Here is an 18,502-nt window from a genome sequence, read left to right as displayed (position 1 = left end):
CCGTTTGCACGAGTCTGGCATTGTATCTGATTGTGAACATTTCTTTTCGAGGTCTGAATCCTGTCCAGATGTCTATATAAGCGGGGGACGATACTGTCATAAGCTAAAGGGAAAAAGTTTTAACACATAGCACACGTGGATATTTATTGTTTTCACCATAATAAGGTAACATTTTGAACTAAGATTTCATAATCTAACAATTTTTCTTGCCTAAAAAATGATTTTTTAAAAAAAACGCCAATAAAACCAAATTCATATTCTTGTTTTGTTTATTTACAATAAACATTTACTTTTTTAAAAAAAAAAGTGTGGGGAATCACTTTTACCCAAAAAAGGAAAAGGGAACAGAAATTCCCCCATGGCGGTTTTTTTTTTACTTTTTTTAAAACCCAAATTTTCAAAGGGTAATTTCAACACCATCTATTTACTCTTGTTATAGCGCATCTATGCCATTTAATGCCTTTCCAGCAATGAGTCTTTTCTACTTTTCCATTTCTGAGTTACCTTCCAGGTTTTGCCCCAACCAATATAATTTTTCTTAAAAACGCAAAGGTACAACCGACTTACTCTTTGCACACAAAAATCTATGTAATTTGCAGCTTTTCGTACTTTTTTTCAATCTGTAACTGTTAAAAACTTTTCATATAGTAACCTCCCAAAAAAGTGTTTTTTCTTTATTTTTTTTTCCGAATTCTTGCAAAAAACGACAAACTTTTGAAGGGTACGTGACAAAACCAACACCCTTTTTGGCAAAATTAAAAAAAATTGCTTCCCAAAAAGGGTTCAATTAAATTTTGGGGAAATTAATTTTTTAATATTTTAAACGTGGTTTTTTTTTAAAGTGTTCGAAGCAACAATCATTTTTATTTTTAAAAAGGTCACACGCTAAGACTTCAGTTTTCAAAATTACATAAAAAAAAAACCCCATTTTAAAAATGGCCCGGGGTTTTTTATTTTCTAAAATTAAAAACTTTCTTCTACAGACATGGCCAAAACCTAAAGGGGAAAGAGTCGAACTTGGGAAAAAGAAATGGATAAAAAAAGCAAAACAGAATATCAATACAAAAAACTTCAAAATTTCCGCAATGCACCAGGAAATCACCACAGAAAACAACAAAAGACTGCTTTAAAAACCTCTGAACCCCTACAAATTTTTTCCACAAAAAATAAAAAAAATCATTTAGGTCACCTGCCCCTTTTCCAAAAAAAAAAACATACAATAAACCCCGTTGAAGTTAAAGTCTTCAAAATCACTTTTTGGACCTTAGAGGGAAAAAAGTGAATGTAAAAAAATCTGGAAAGTAGATCCCTCGGGGAAACACCGAAAACAAAGAAGACGATTTGAGCCTTTTTAAAACCCCCCGATTGCAATGTGAAAGCGCATGACAGACAATGTAGTCCCCGTTATGTCTGATGAAGGAATATGAAATTTTAAAGTCAAAATTTTCACGTTTGTAAGAGGAAGATGATTTAAGAAGAATGAAAAAATTTTTCTAAAAAGGGCAAAAAAAAAAACCCCAGTAAACAAAGCATTTTGTTTCGTGGATGGAAGTTTTTTTTGGGTTTGGGTGCACTAAAAAAACAAAAGAACCGAACAAAACAAGATTTTTGGAAATTTGGGCTGGCAATTTTGGAGAGGGTTTATTCTTTTTTGAGCGGATCAAAAATAGGGAAGAAACGAAATTAAGCAATCTAGCTGGCATCACCCTAAACATTTTTGAAAAACTTTTGCCGAACCGATTTCTAGGTTCATAACTTAAAAACAAATAACATCATCAAAATTTAAACAATTATTAACCAAATAAATTTACAAAACCTTCTGACTTTTTTAGTCGAGGGTTTCGATATTTTTTTTTCATAAAACCTTTAACAGAAAACGTTTTTTTTTTTTTTATACATAAAAAAAAAACAACAAACATTTGTATATGGGTCGGAAAACCTACCCCCCCGGCCCGGCCAACAACTGCAAAACCCCCCCCCGACAGACTTAACTTATGGACACCCGAGACATAAAACATCATACAAAAAAAAGCCTTTGATGGGACACGTTTAAAAATTCCCCCACCCCCCCATTTTTGCGAAGGGGTATTTTTTAAGTACATTGTTTTATTGGGGGGATGACAAACGAAAATGGCTACAAAATAGGGGTCGGCCAAGGGGGTAGTTTTTCAACCCCATGATCTGGCATTTTTTTGGGAGCAAATAAACGTCTTGGGTACTAAAAATTGTTTATAAACTCTACCGCGTTTTTATTTTTTTGGTTTACTATTTAAAGGGTTTTTAAATTGGACAAAAACACCTTTTGACGTTGTTTCTAGTTTATTTTTAAAACCGTAGTAAACAGTTTTAAAAATATTTAACATTTTAAATTTTGGGCCAAGAAATTTTTTAATTGTGGTTAAAGTGTGTTTAAAAAAGGAGCGGGGTAAAAAGATTTTAATAAATACTTTAAAAAAGAAAAACAATTAATAAATAATTTTAAATAATTTAAAACTGACTTTTTTTTGGGGGTTTAAATTGTCCTTTAAAAAAATTTAATACTTGGGCGGAAAAGGCTTGAAAACCACACAAGAACCAAATTACCCATTTTCTCATTTTTTTAAAAAAGCGGGGTTTTAGTGGGGTATAACATAAACCCCAAACTTTTAAAAATTTAAAACAGGATAAAAACTTGAAAAAAACCCAGTTTGGGTTATTTCTTAAATCAAAAAAACAAATTAAAAAAAAATTAGTCAAAAAAAACATGTGAAAAAAAAAAAAAAAAAGAACGTATCTTTTTTTTTCAATTGCCCGGGAAAAAAAAGCTATCAAAGCTCATTTTCTTTACTATACAGAATCTATACAGAAAGCTTCCAGCAATAAAAAAAAAAAAAAATCAAAGAAAACACTGCCCTTAAAAAATTCTTTTCTCAATGTCATTGAGCTTTCTATTCCCCCTTCAGAGTCAATTTAATCACAAATGCAGGCCTCCTAGCAGGCCGAACAAAAATAAAAAGGTTTTTAAAACTCCATCTATGGAAAAAAAAGGCCTTTTAAAAGTAAAAAAATTTAAAAAATAAAGATAAAAAGGCTAAATTTTGTCGGGAAACCGTTGAAAATACATAATAATTTTAGGAAAAAAAAAAAAAAAAAAGTAATTTAATATGAACCCCCACCAAAACCAATATCAGAAATAGGGATTTTGAAAAATCTCAAACGTTTTTAAATTAAACTTAGATTTATATACAACCTAACTTAATTTGGGTAAACCACTTTCACGCACACATATCACCATTTTGTTTGGTTCCGTTTTTAAAAATTTTAGTTCACACAACTTTGCCCAAATCGTATCTTCACCAAAACCCCGTCCACGTTTTCCAAAGTGTAAACATCATTCCCAACTTTCAACTTCAGCTCCATGGGACCTTAGCGAAACATGGGAAAAACCCCTGGTCGTAACCTACGCAAAAAACACATTTTTTTCTGGGGAAAACAAAGCATTCGAAAAACTCAAAAGAAAGATACACAACAGTCTCCTAAAAACAACACTTTAAAAATGGGGTGGGGAGGAAATACAGTATAAAACCATTTACTGCTTTAAAAAGGGACGGCAAGCAGTCGGGAAAAAAAATATATTTTTTTGATAAAATTACAGGCATTTGGCGTTTAAAGGTTTTTTTCAGAAGATTAAAAAGGGGGGGGGGAAAAGGGTTTCTCTAAATTTTAAAAACTTAAAATTTTAAGGTTTCACTAGGGGCCTGCAAAATCCTTTTTCATAAAAATTTTCCCCCTGATTTTAATCACACTGTTTTCACATTTTTACTGAAATTTTCAAATTTTCCCAACCATTACTATTAAAAACCCCCGGTTTTTTTCTTTTACTCAGATCTAAACACTTCCCATTTGTATTAAATTCCTCGCTAATTAGTGTAAAAATTCACACCTTTTCACAATTTAATTTCCAAAAATTTTTCTTTTCTCCAATTTTTTATATCATCTTCCTTTTTTTTTTCGGGATTTAATCGAAACGAACTATTTCTTTTTTCCTTCATAGCACTTTTTAAGCCCGCCCACACTTCATCGGACATTTTAGATTCTTCGTCCTAGCCTTCTCCCCTTAATACACAGAGCTCCTTTCTGAACTCGTTCCTTTAAAAGACTAAAAATTACCTGTTTTTTTTTCACAGGAATTTATTTCTGCTTGCGATCGAACAGTGATTTTTTCAAAATTTCTTCACACAGTAATTCAGTGTTTTTAAAAATGTTCTACATTGTCTCTGGTATCACTGTTTCCTCTACATGTCCAAAAGTGATCTTGAAGACCTTTTTTTGGGTTTTTTGTAAAAATTTACCAAATTCCTTTATTTTTTTTTGCTGGGGAGATTTGTACAGTGGGGTTTAGATGGCGAAGCAGCCTTTTTGTTTGTTTTCCGCTGTGATTTTTTTGACGGGTTTCGGGGAATTGGGAAAATTACTTTAAACTGACGTTTTTTGTTTGCTTCTATCCACTTTTTTTTCCCAAGGTCCCCAAATCCGTTTGTTCTTTGGTTTGGCCATGTCTGAAAAGAAAGTAAACAAATTAAAAAATGCCCATTCTGAAATAAAATGAAAATTTTTTGTAATTTTGAAACATGAAAGTCTTAGCGTGCTGACCTTTTTAAACATAAATAATGATTGCAGTGCTTCCGAACGATCTTAAAAACTGAAAACCACGTTTGAAATAGTTAATAGATAAATTATGACGCAAATTTGAAGTTAAATCGCCGTTGGTGGCACATGCACGTGTTGCGTATCAGACTGCCAACAGTTAGTACGTGTTGCGTATCATAGCAAGTGTCACGTACCATTTTAATAGTGTGTCGAATTTTCGCAAGAATTCGCGAAAAATCATAAACAAACACTGTGCATAGTTACTCTATGATAAAGATCTAACAGTTACAGATTGAAACAAGTTCGAGATGCTGCAAATTACATAGATTTTTGTGTGCAAAGTGTAATTACGTGTATCGTACCATTGCGTTTTTACAGAAAATTATCATCGCTTCGGTCAAAACCTCGAAGGTAACTCAGAAACTAGATAGAACGTAGACAAGACACATACATCGCTGGAAAGAGCATTAAAATGCGCATAGACTGCGCTATAAAACGAGCGAAATAGATGCTGTAGTTTTTACTTACCTTTGAAAATTGGTAAAAAAGTCAAAAATCCGCCATGTTGATTTCGTGTTCCGTACCATTTTGGGTCACGTGATTCCCCACACTGAAAGAACAACCATTTTTCTGTTTATGTGTTTGGTTGCCGTATTCTATACCAGTACTTACTTGTTCTCTGCAAGTAACTGCCAACTTATTCAGATAAATCAAAGGTGGAGGACGAATGATTTCAGACACAATCATCACGGAGAACATATGCCTCGGCAAGGTATCGAACTCTCCCTATTTAGCTACGAGGCCGGTGATAAAATAACTTCTATCAATATCAGTTGGTAACATATTGTTTTATACAAAATATACTAATATAAAATTGTTTATACAAATTACAAAAGAAATGTTACAGAAGGAACATGACAGTCATATGAGAATATCCGATTCATTTACAGGTAGATGATGATGACGTCAGTTATGCTTGTTATGGTTCTTCTTGCTCTTGCTTCGGCAGCGCCACCACAAACTGATGAAGGGTCCAGTTGTCATGCACCGGTAAATAGCTTTGGAGATGCGTGCTAGTATGTATCAGATCTGCATTTATATTAAGAATAAAAACAGAAATGATTTAAAAGAATACTCAAACAGGTACAAATCAAATTTGCTTTTGTTTTTATGCAGAGAAGAACCACCAGCCTCTCATAAGCTCTCATAAAAAGAATTTTGCAACTTAAGTGAGATTTCGAACCCACAGCGAATAGGGGCAAGCGATTCAAAGGCAGCGACCTTATCAATAGCTTGAGAAGTAATAATTATAATAATAATAATAATAATAATAATAATAATAGTAATTTGTTAAAATGTTTTATTGACATCGACATTCTAATTATTGACAGTGAGATTATTTGTAAGAAAACGTTTCTTAACGCCAAAAAGCAAATCTTTGCATACTTGTAAACATGGCAAAACGGATCATGAACTTTTAAAATAATGGTAAAACAATATTCCTTATGGTCTGTGGGCCAGTTTCTGTAAGTCCTCTAGTTTTTCGATTTCGTAACCAAGAAATTAGGCAAAGGTTCATCTACTTCAGCCATTAATACATTCATTCCGGGATTGTTTAAGACCGGATGTCGCATTCTACCGTATGTCAAACAAAAATTATGCTCATTTGAGTAAACCATGTGTATGAAAATTGCGGAATTTTCTCTGTTTGAAAGTATTATTGGTTACACACGAATTTTCAGTAGACTGTTTCAATACTCACTTTCAGATATTAGCAATTTACTCATGTAACTGTTCTAAATCAATTAAAGGCTCACTGTAACAATTTATTCCAAATTTTGACGATTTCTACCACAATTTAGGGGGTTAAAATACCCCACCCACCCGAGCTACATTTTCGCCATTTTTAATAACTCATAAAATTATCAAAATTACTGTACTTTTTAATAAGACATCATCAAATAATTGTGTTAAGATTCACAATTTTATATATTTTAATGTGAAAATATAATACTTTGCAATCAGCTTAGGTTATAGACAATGTGCATACAAATGTAATACATATAAATCGCAAGCTGTTTCTCAATAAATCGAACCTATTTGTGTTTCATTCAGAAAGGTTTGGGGTAATAGTTTCCTTCTATTTTAGATGTCAAAGTAAGCTTACTTGTATAATTTTGATATTTAGTTGATAAAGATACATTAAAATGTAACTTACGTAACAGTGCCACTCAAATTTTTCCACCTTGAAGAATTAGCAACATTGAAAACACTCCAACAATTGCATTTGTATGCTTTTAATTTGAATAAACCATGTTTACTGAACATGCACACATGACCGTTATAATTTTGTTGGACTTAATACTGTTACTTTTCTTAATCATAGGATGTCGACAAACTACAGTGAAACAATGATGCCTCTTTCAGCATCACTTAAAGATAGCATAGATTAGCAATTTTCAGGGCTTTTGCTTCAAACATAGCTAACAGCATATTGATAGTTAACAGTAGACTTGGTTACAGTATGTGCGCAGTCTGAATATTTTTGACTTTCATTCAATAGAAATACAGAACATGAGGGTATCTAAGAATAAAATATACGTTACCTAAGTTTAAAAGGTCACCTATTCAATTTCATATTTCGTATATTATTATTTCAGGCTTATGTATAAAAATGCTTATTGGCATGGCAAAACACCTACTCAGTCAGTTTTTACAGCCTTACAAAGATGAAATGAAACATACATTATGAAACATACGTTACCAAGATGACACAGAATATTAAGTATCATTAAAGCTAGGATAGTGTTTGGGTTTGGATTGCCTTTGGTGGTTGTAAGACAGAGGGTTTTATATTTTCAATGCGTTGTTTTAATATTTATGGAAGTTAAGATTGTATTCATTACTGAAATTTTCGGTTTATGTATTATGTGTTCAAAGTTGTTGATGTTATTCCTGATGTAAATAAACACCACACATTTTGAACTTTTAGAACATCATACATGGGTAGTGAAATAAATATAACTTTGGTAAAACATGTTTCTTCAGTTCTGTTTCTTTGGCCATAATGATTTTCAAATATCACTTATACTGTATGACGGAATTACTGAACTACGCAATCCTCTTATATTTCCTTAACGAAAACATAGATGAGACTCCTTGTTCATATTGTGGTTGTGGTTGTGGTATCATTATTGTCAATTCTGAGTTCTTACTTAAATTCAATATTCTACTTTTAAAATGATTAACAAATGCAAACAAACTAGTTCATTCAAAAGATGATGTATTTCAACTGTTACATAAAGATTATCTCGTATTACCTTGGTGTGGAACTGTGTTTAAAACATTAAGTCTAGTAACTACCTAAATTCGGTAACGTATGTTTCAGAACTACACAAAAGGAGACATTTAACATCCATATACACTATATGACAGAAGTATACTCTAACATTTGATGTGAGAGGTTGCGAGAAGTCACTTTTTGCTATCAGTAACAGAATAAGTTCATCATACATGCACATATGCATATGATATGTATATACTTATAGAGTCTGCACCATTGGTTTAGAACACGCCAGTGGTGCATTGATGTCTTGATGACATGTTTGTAAAAACTCCTTTAGTTAAGTGCTTTATTTCGTAGAAATATCATTAAGCTACATCCTAAAATGGATTGAAACATACGTTACTTTAAATATTAATTACAACAATCCCAATTAGTATTACTCATACGACCAAACAACAAACAGATACGATACACGACTTCTTGATTCCAGGACTTGCTCAATTTATAGCTCTGAATCTCTACCTGTTCATAATGTCAAGCAAATGCATAACTATAGATGTAGTCATAATAGTTTGACACTATTTCAGAGGCATACGCATTGAAAGGGGTTTTTTGTCGAAGGATATTGAAGGGATTTGGCATTGAGATATATCTGACAATCTCTATTTCAAACAAACTAGATAAAACGTTCAAGCACCACGAAAAGGTACATCAATATATATGTATCATATCATAACTTGCTTTGTTAGGTTTAGAACTGTATATGCTCATTTCCGTTTGTGTTATCAGATAGGCTTTGTCCTAAGGCTTCAAAAAGAGGTCGTAAATATTTAGCTGAATTGTGACTGAAAAATGCAATTTGCATTTAAACATAAACTTAATAAATCAAATGTTTAAAAAACACAAATGTTTGTACAATGCTCTTTTCCCCCTGACTTTTAAAAGAAAGACATGTTCGATTCTCCATTTCTCGTTATTTTACTAGGTTACACATGTATATGTAACATCTATCAGGCAGCCATTTTGATACAAATTAATATTACATTGTAGCTACATTGAAAATCCTTTGAATGAAAATTGAGAGTAACATGTGTAGGTTTAAAGAAATAAAAGCAAGATTTAAATTATATTATTGTAACGGTTTTTACGGTATGCATTTTGAAAATGGCGCTAACGTGATTAAAACATGAGAAGAAGCTCAGCTCGTATTGGTAACGTAGTTTTCAAACAAAAACCAGATGACATCTATTAAAGCAATGATTACTTAAATCTTATCTATATGTATGTTTGCAAACTTATTTAGGGCGGCCAGTTTGAAAATGACAGGGCAGTACCTGTATTAGATTTATCTGAATAACCAAATTTCAGTCCCTTGGAGACTTATTTGATTTCTTTTATGATACTGAATATTTATTAAACAGTAGTAGTTCGTCAATATTTGTACGTGTAACCGATTAAATGTGGTCAGTTTGTGAGCAGTAAAATCCTCTGTAAAATGTTCAAATCAGTATCAGGTGATTTCTGTTAAAGCTTTGACTTTTGAAGAACTATACCTCTTTCATGTGTACATGTTTGATCGAAGTTAAGGCAGTTATTTGGAAATTTGGAAAATGGTGGCCATCTTAGTTTGAATAGGCTGTGTAACTAAATAACCTATTTTTGGGTAGTTTAACAAATTTAATTTTGGGTCATTTAATTACTACGTACATAATGACTACTAAAAAGACTTAATCAAGCAAAGAAGACTAATAAAGTCATCGATAGATGAAAATTTTGGTGGCATTAACTCATATGTATAATATTTTCGGATTAATTTGAACTAGCTGTCATCTTGAATAAAGACTTATATTGATGGATCGGCTTCCCTATTGATGTTTCCTATAGGGAATTCCTTGAAAGTGTTGCATCAGCTTTTGCAATACTTTCATCATTTCTACTCCACTAGCAAAGAATAGGTCTGTCAGTATGCAAATCGCCCGGAAATAAAACACGGACCACAGGTTTGGCCAAATGACATTAAGGTGCAAAGATGTCTGACTTTTTAGTCAATTATTCATTCATTTTGTTTTTTTAATGTAAACATGATGGTTCTATTCCTTTATAAATGATTAGAAGATTCCCCGCGTAAGTATATGTACACATGTGGTGGGTGGAGTACATCAACCCCTAATTTTTACATTTTATTCGGTATATGATATATAACGTAGCATTATTTGACAACCAAAGTAAATCATTGATTATTTCAGGCATCAAAAAATAAGATTTATCATAGGCAATGTCGCATAAATTTCTTTTTCAACATCCAAATCAGTGTTATCCCTATGCAATGCTGAATTGTGTTCATTAGACACCAACGTTTTTAAAATCAACATTAAATTTTACTGACATGTTGCTCAGACCGACATCCACCCTTAAATGTTTCCTGGATGATAGTATAACATCATGATATAGCTCAACCTTTGCCTAATTTCTGGGTTACGACTTTCAATTTTTTTTGCCTTGGCCCACGGACCATTATACCGTTTCTGCATATGAGTACATAAATATAATTATTGTAACAAAAGCTAGCTCAAAGCTATTTTACACAAGTTCCATTAATTGTTATAGATACCTGTAGTTATTTTACTCAGATTGCTTTCAATGTCTGTACTTAATATTGCGTTGTATCATTCCACACTCTTTGAGCATTTATCAGAGATGTTTTTATTTCAAACTACCCGTACGTACAAAATAAATTTCTGATTGATATTTCAATCTATTTTCTAGTTCTAGTACGAAAGTACAACGAGCTCCAGGGGAAACGGTTAAGTACCATATAACTACGGATGTAAGCACCGAGATATGCTGCAAGGTGTATGCATGCTGGACATCATCTTGCACAATGCAGGATATTGGTTGTGGACATCAGTCACTGGAGTCCAACTCTCTTCCATGGGAAGGCGAACACAAACTTGATACACCAAAAGTGGAATGCAAAACAACTGGTGTCCATGCTGTCTTTTACAGTTTTACGACATCTCATTAAATTGTTAAATACTTATCTACAGAGACATGTTATAAAATGTTACCTAAAAATACGAAAAAATATATTTAGACATTTTAGAAATTAGATAACGCGGGAGACGATATCTATTTATATGGTCGTATGTATATGGGATGTAATTATATTTGGAAAATGAATTTCAAAATGCACACAAAAAGCACATCCTCTGTGTTAAGAGTCTGCAGATTTGATGTCATCATAAAGAATTAAGAAAGAAATTTAAAAAAAATAGGTCGAGGAAATTGGTGAAATAGACATTACTATTGACGCCTTTTATCTCGCAAGACAGCCGTTTTCAATCTTCAATTCGACGTTTTTTTTTGTGTAATGGAAAGTTCACAATTAGGGTGTATTAGTATCAATAGATAATGATAAAACGGACTTCATATCGTTCTGTACATTAGGTTTAATTATTTCTGCTATGTAGAATTTGACTGAACAATTCATTTTGATAAACTTAAAAAAAATAGACACTAAAAATTGGACAGCGTAGTTGACTTTTTTCAGGACTTAGTTTTTTTTTAAAAAGTGTATCCAGATATTATGAGTATAACATAATTTTGATGACATTTCCGCATATAGAAAATTTCTAATTCTGTAAATTTTAATAAATTGTCATACTGTTGTAGATTTACCTACTAATATAATTTAGTTAGATAAATTGTATATGTTCATGTACCTAATTTTGAGATATTTTGATTAAAGAGAAGAACAAACTGGACTAACGTGAATGTTTTTATGCATCCGTTTTATAGACATTAATGAACTGACATTTAACATTTTTGAAACGAACATTAACGGAAATTTAGTAAACAAAAAGAATTATGCTATCGTTTTCTCATTGCTACGTTGGATACTCATAATACAATAAACAAGAGCTGTCGGAGGACAGCAACGCTCGACTATTCAACAGCCTTGTCAATTGAATGAATACAAAAGTCGAAAAAGGGGCATAATTTTGTAAAATGCAAAGTAGAGGTATTGAACCTCTGTACTGCATGTCATATCATGACAGTGAACAGGTGTGTGAAGTTTCAATCCTTTCCAATTTGTGGATACTGAGATACCAGCTTACATACAAAAACTTAACCAAAAACTGCTAAGTCAAAGGGGCATAATTTTGTAAAAATGCAAAGTAGAGTTATGGGACCTTCACAGTGCATGTTAGATCATGACAGTGAACATGTGTGTGAAGTTTCAATCCAATCCAATTAGTGGATACTGAGATATCAGATTACATACAAAATTTTAACCAAAAACTGCTAAGTCGAAAAAGGGGCATAATTTTGAAAAAAAGAAAGTAGAGTTACGGGACTTGCTTAGTGCATGTCAGATCATGACAGTGAACAAGTATGTGAAGTTTCAATCCATTCCCATTAGTAAGTACTGAGATACCAGCTTACATACAAAACCTTAACCAAAAATTTCTAAGTCGAAAAAGGGGCATAATTTTGTAAAAAAAGCAAAATAGAGTTATGGAACCTGTGCAATGTAGGTCAGTTCATCACAGTAAATAAGTGTGTGAAGTTTCAATCCATTCCCACAAGTGGTTACTGAGTTACCAGCTTACATACAAAACCTTAACCAAAAATTTCTAAGTCGAAAAAGGGGCATAATTTTGTAAAAAAGCAAAAAAAGAGTTATGGAACCTGTGCAATGTAAGTCAGTTTGTCACAGTGAATAAGTGTGTGAAGTTTCAATCCATTCCCACAAGTGGTTACTGAGATACCAGCTTACATACAAAACCTTAACCAAAAATTTCTAAGTCGAAGAAGGGGCATAATTTTGTAAAAAAGCAAAAAAGAGTTATGGAACCTGTGCAATGTAAGTCAGTTTGTCACAGTGAATAAGTGTGTGAAGTTTCAATCCATTCCAACAAGTGATTACTGAGATACCAGCTTACATACAAAACCTTAACCAAAATCGGGACGCGGACGCCGACGCGGACGCCGACGCATGGGCGAGTCCAATAGCTCTACTATTCTATGAATAGTCGAGCTAAAAATCGCTCCTTTCTTGGACCGAGCGGTTGTATTGCTCGTATTTTACAATAAATCCTGTAGAATCAGGGAATCTATTTTACGTGCCTGTATAATTCAGATAGATTGCAGCATACATCCGTGCTAGGGTAAGTCAGATATACTGCACAGATCTTTACCTATAATAGTAATCTAACCGAGTCTGCCGTCAGTTTGCTTCGTTCCGTTATGTGAGTCCAAAGTATCTTCTTATAGATTCTGTTGTTGAATAAGGGGCCTTCGTGGCCGAGTGTTTAAGGTCGCTAACTTCAAATCAATTGCCTCTAATCGATGTGGGTTCGAGCCTCACTCGGGGCGTTAAATTCTTAATGTGAGAAAGCCATCCAGCTGGCTTACGGAAAGTCGGTGGTTCTACCCAGGTATCCGCTCATGATGAAATAATGCACGGACGGGCACCTGGGGGCCTTCCTCCACCATCAATGCTGGAAAATTGCCATATGACCTAAAATTGTGTCGGTGCGACGTTAAACCCAACAAAATAAATGAATAAATGTTGTTGAATAAAGGTTGAAATCCACTAGAAAAAAAATGAAACTGCTTTGACCTAGAATTACTTCTCTTTCTAAAATTGAGTTTTTTTTTATTCATCAAATACAAACGTTCTCTCCCAAGTTGTCTACAAGATGCCAAAAAGAAATCCGCATGAAATTTAATAAAAGCCAGCATTAAATGACACCGGTGTTTTTGCAGTCATAAAAAGTGAAAATTTAGTGGTACATAGCCTATCCGTCATTTCTACATCCATAATAACATAACGTGACGTCCAATTGTTACAAACAACCTATTGTTATAGTACAAGTTAAAGCATAGCAAAAGTTCCTTCTAGGGCACATCTATATAAATTTTATAATGATAATCTTGTAAATTTTGGTTACAATGTCTGTTTTATTTATTGGTCATCAGTGTGTGGATCCCCAGGATCGGACACAAGGACAAGACCATTCTACGTTATTGACATTCCGTATGCCCCTGTTTAATCAGTGATTAGCAGTTTGGACTACAACGACAGCGATCCCGGTTCGATTCCCGGACCCGGATCGATTCCGGTTGTGGCTGATATCTTGACTAGTGTTCAGTGCTGGGTGATTTACTTTACTTGGTACTGTTTCCAACAGTATTGGTCTAGACTGGATGCTGGGAGGTAAATATGACGCCTACCGTGGGCTCGGCTGGAAATAAGATGTTCCATTCATTCCAGGTGAGGTTTCGTCGACTACCCATGTTAAATAGCGCCCCTGGGGTCGTTACCTTTTGCACCTAGGGAACGTTTATTTCTTTACCAAAATACAAAAAAAAACCACTAAAATTTTGAAAAAGAACTATGTTGTTTTATAGTGCAAAAAATGTCAAGTAAGTATTTACGCTAGTTATTTAACATAAAATTGTTAAATCCAACAACAAAGGAAATCCGTTACCACTTTCAGTTGAGTAAGTACGGCAATAAGACATTGACCCGGTCAATCCATTTCCACATGTAGTGTACGATTCGATGCGTGAATTTATTGCGCGTAATTAGAGGGTCGCAATGGGGTTTGTTTTGTATTCGAAGGTAACGATAATATTTAGTTGTTTACATGTAAATTTGCTAATATATGTCTATCTGTTTGTACATATGTTATGCTTTTCAAGAATGGAGGAAATAAAAGAATCAATCAACCATTCTCGGGTTTAGTAATATGTAATCCGCGGAGCGTGTTCAGTCAGAGGGTCGCCTCAATTAGGAAAGAATAATTTTAACGTCAGAGGTTATTTCTAAGGTCACGGAGTTTGATTGGCCAGCTTGTAATGACAACAGCTTTCGAGGTCAGTTGCTCAGTCAAGTGTGACTTACCGAATAAAAGTGTTCCTTCTCAAAAGAAGGAGCAATTATGTCGCTATTATAGAGACCAAATGCATTTTTTTTATTCACTCGCCCGCATTGGTTATTTATGACAATATAAAACATGAAAAAGCAGAAAAAATATTCCTGATGAGTATTAATACAACCGAGAAGCGACACAGGTATTAGAGCTTTATTGTGTCAGTTTTTCATGTTTCATGTACAATACACCACCATGTATATTTACACGTTTTGGCGATGGTAACGTATTATTTGCTTTGTCATTGTCCAAATGCGTTTTAAACAACAACACAAAACTTCTAAATACTTAAAAACAAGAAAGTATGTTTAAGACAAAAAGACAATTTTTATGGCCACGGTTTTAAAGGAACAAAATTTCGTAGCTGACAATGATAATCATTTATTTAAAGCCCCACAGACGTTTTTAATTACATACAGAATATTCATGAAGGAAAATATACATTGTTTAAAAGCTGAAACACCAGTTAAGCATGCATTATAGAGCTTCATTTTTATGCATCCATTGCCTTTCTGCTAATAACACTTTTGTGAAATAACTAAAATATAATGATGAATTATACCTAAAACTTCAGTCTGAAATTAACAAACATAATTCAAATGGTACAGAACTAATATAAAATGAAAGTGACAGATTTTTACAATGTTTTTAAAGGAACATAAAAAATATGCATCTTTTTATCAAATTGTAATAGGAATCTATAGATCTATGTTTTCCTAATATGAACGTTGAGTTGCCTTACCAATACTTGTACAAATTTGGTAAAACATTGTTAAAGTCTCGAAAAGACTTGAAAAATAAAAGAAAATCGCCTTTTTACTTTTTACGTCATAATATTACTCGTGGGCATCATATAATTGGTTTTGGATTTGGAGATCACTCGTTTAAAGATATTTTGATCTTTCAAGGAAACAAGTTTCCTTTTTTTAAAAATTATATGTAAAGTAAGAAATGCAACGAAGCTGAAAAGTAAATGTTCTCGTAACACTACGTGTCAGCGCACAGCGCATTTTATAGCCTTTAACAGCACTAAACATGTTTAACATAAGAATTCAAGGACATGGGCATGCGCATACGCGTGGAAACGTGCACGCTTATTTTGACAGACAAAAATAGCAATTTATCCGTTTAACGTTATATTTGCAAATATTTTCCCCCATTTTCAAATCATGTTTAGATAGATATATAAACAGATGCAAACAATTTTGAGTTAATCTGAACCGGCCAAGTGCTTTCATTGACTATTACTGTAAGAAAAGGTAAGTTTACGACTCACAAATTTGCTGCAACTAATGTTTGGCTTGAGAAAAGTTTGATATCAAAAGCTGTTTGTTTTCATTTTATTTAACATTTATTCTTTTTTTTTCAAATGAAACAAATCAATGTTAAGTAAGGTTTGACAGACGTTTTCATTATTTAATTGTACTATTTATCTAAAATAAGTAGTGTCAGTTAGACAACAAAATTAAGCAGTCAGATTTGAAATTGTCGTTTGGAAAAAAAAACCCAGAAAATTCTGAAGTAAAGTTTGGGACAAGAAATCATAGATGACCTTAAGAAACATGAAACGTGGAATAGTTTTAGAAAATAGAAATTGCACCCTGTGTCAAAGTAATACGAGTTAATGTCAGTTTTTATTGTAATGCATTTCTCTGTTAAGAAAAACAATACATTAGACCAGCATATTATTAGGGAACAAATGTGGTAAAATGGAATTTAAATTAATTATATTGTACAAGAAAAGAAAAAAAACTTGTTGTTGACAACGTTTGTTTATATATTTATATATATGAGCCGTGCCATGAGAAAACCAACATAGTGGGTTTGCGACCAGCATGGACCCAGACCAGCCTGCGCATCCGCGCAGTCTGGTCAGGATCCATGCTGTTCGCTAACGGTTTCTCTAATTGCAATAGGCTTTGAAAGCGAACAGCATGGATCCTGACCAGACTGCGCGGATGCGCAGGCTGGTCTGGATCCATGCTGGTCGCAAACCCACTATGTTGGTTTTCTCATGGCACGGCTCATATATTATAGTAGTAATACTCTCCCGCATTTAATTTGGAAATATGTACGTAGACTTTATATTAGTTTTATTTCACTGCCATTCATTATACTGCCATTGATATGAACTTAGCAAAAGAAATAAAGGTTTGAATGTTAATCCATTGTTGATCAAGTACTTGCTATAAAGATAACATTTGTGATTATATCGTTACGCCAGTACGAATGCCGAGGGCCGCGAGCAGAAACGACTACCCGATGTGAAGAGCAATATGAAATCAGTTGCTTACTTCTAATTTCAGTTATTCACTTTGCAATACTGAATAAAGATTTTGATATGATAAATTTGCATCATTAATGATCCAGTCTAACGTAACAATCCAACTGGTTAAATATAGAATTTGGCCCTGTTTTCTTGTTGGCTCTGTTTCTCTCATATTGTCTCTGTTGAATTTTGTATTTGTTTGTTCTGTTTCATATAAAATGCATGTTTAACTTATTGCATAGGTGTTTGATATCTGCATATGTTTAATGTAATGACGATAAAAGCACAATAGTGTGTTCTTTAATATTCTATAAGCCACTGTCTTTTTTACAGAGAGTTCTTTTACAATAATGACGAAGATATGGTTGGTGTTGTTAATTACAATTATTGTTCCGTTGGTTTTGGCGGCAGAAAAGAAAACATTAGGAGCGACTTCTTGCAGGGCGCCAGGTAACCGATACGGAGAAGTGTGCTAGAAAGTGTTCTCCTTTAACAATGTAATTATAACTTCAACTATTCAGTTATATACATAACCTCTTTAGATTAACCGAATGTAAAGTTTAAGATTTAATTATAGGGAACATAACAGAACATAAAAGTTATTCACTTTTTTCTAGGACTTAAAGTTCCGAGGATTGTCAATGCAAGTTGTCCTCAGATTTAAGGTATCCACAAATAAGCAAGTTCTATATAATAGTACTATTAAAATGTTTCAAAAATTGATGCCTGGTAAGCTCATAATTTATTATTTTGGTATCATTTAAAAGTGTATTGTCTACCGTGTCTACTGAGAAAGAAAATATAGAATAGAATAGTTTCATTATGCAATAAACCCGAAATGATTCATGAGCATAGCATCATGTACAATTCATAATCTAAAACATTGTATAGCAAGATGACAAAAAGTACAAATTGGATATTAGTTTCTCTGTCTAATTAATTGTTTTAACGGGAGAGACAGCATGTATTGGATCAAATAGTGTTTGAAATAGTTGTTTTAACATAAGTTAGTGTTGATATGCATAAATTTCGTACAAAAATAGAAAGTAAACAAGTAAAGTTCAAATTTAGACAACAGCTATATGTATATCACAAGAGTACGTCTACATACCTTTAGACCCTATTTGTATTATTTCTTACTTCAAAAGCTTTGTATATATAAATGGAAAAATAACGTGCATCATTAATATTATCATTACGTTTAAGTAACTGTAAAAACTTAAAAAAGCTAGGATGGCGCCAGAAATAATTTCTGATATACTGTTTTCGTAGGCTTAGGACATTCCATAACAAAATGGTATTCGTCCTCAAGTGCATTACACCTTGTACATTTACGGTCATCATAAGGGATACTTTCTGGTTTTCTCCATCTGCCTG

General features: G+C 33.1%; 1 protein-coding gene and 1 long non-coding RNA gene across 2 annotated transcripts in view; both read left to right on the top strand.

Annotated features, from left to right (window-relative positions):
* Positions 1-18,502, top strand: part of LOC123563504 (ubiquitin conjugation factor E4 A-like) — a 316,583-nt gene that overhangs the window by 40,471 nt on the left and 257,610 nt on the right. The window lies entirely within an intron of this gene.
* On the top strand, positions 11-11,679 carry LOC123563503 (uncharacterized). Its single transcript, XR_006688832.2, has 3 exons — positions 11-165; positions 5,580-5,705; positions 10,682-11,679. It is a non-coding gene; the product is annotated as an uncharacterized LOC123563503 (long non-coding RNA).

Source organism: Mercenaria mercenaria, chromosome 2 (genome assembly GCF_021730395.1).
Source record: "Mercenaria mercenaria strain notata chromosome 2, MADL_Memer_1, whole genome shotgun sequence".
NCBI classification, from domain to species: Eukaryota; Metazoa; Mollusca; class Bivalvia; order Venerida; family Veneridae; genus Mercenaria; species Mercenaria mercenaria.
This window is presented reverse-complemented; position numbering and strand designations above follow the sequence as displayed.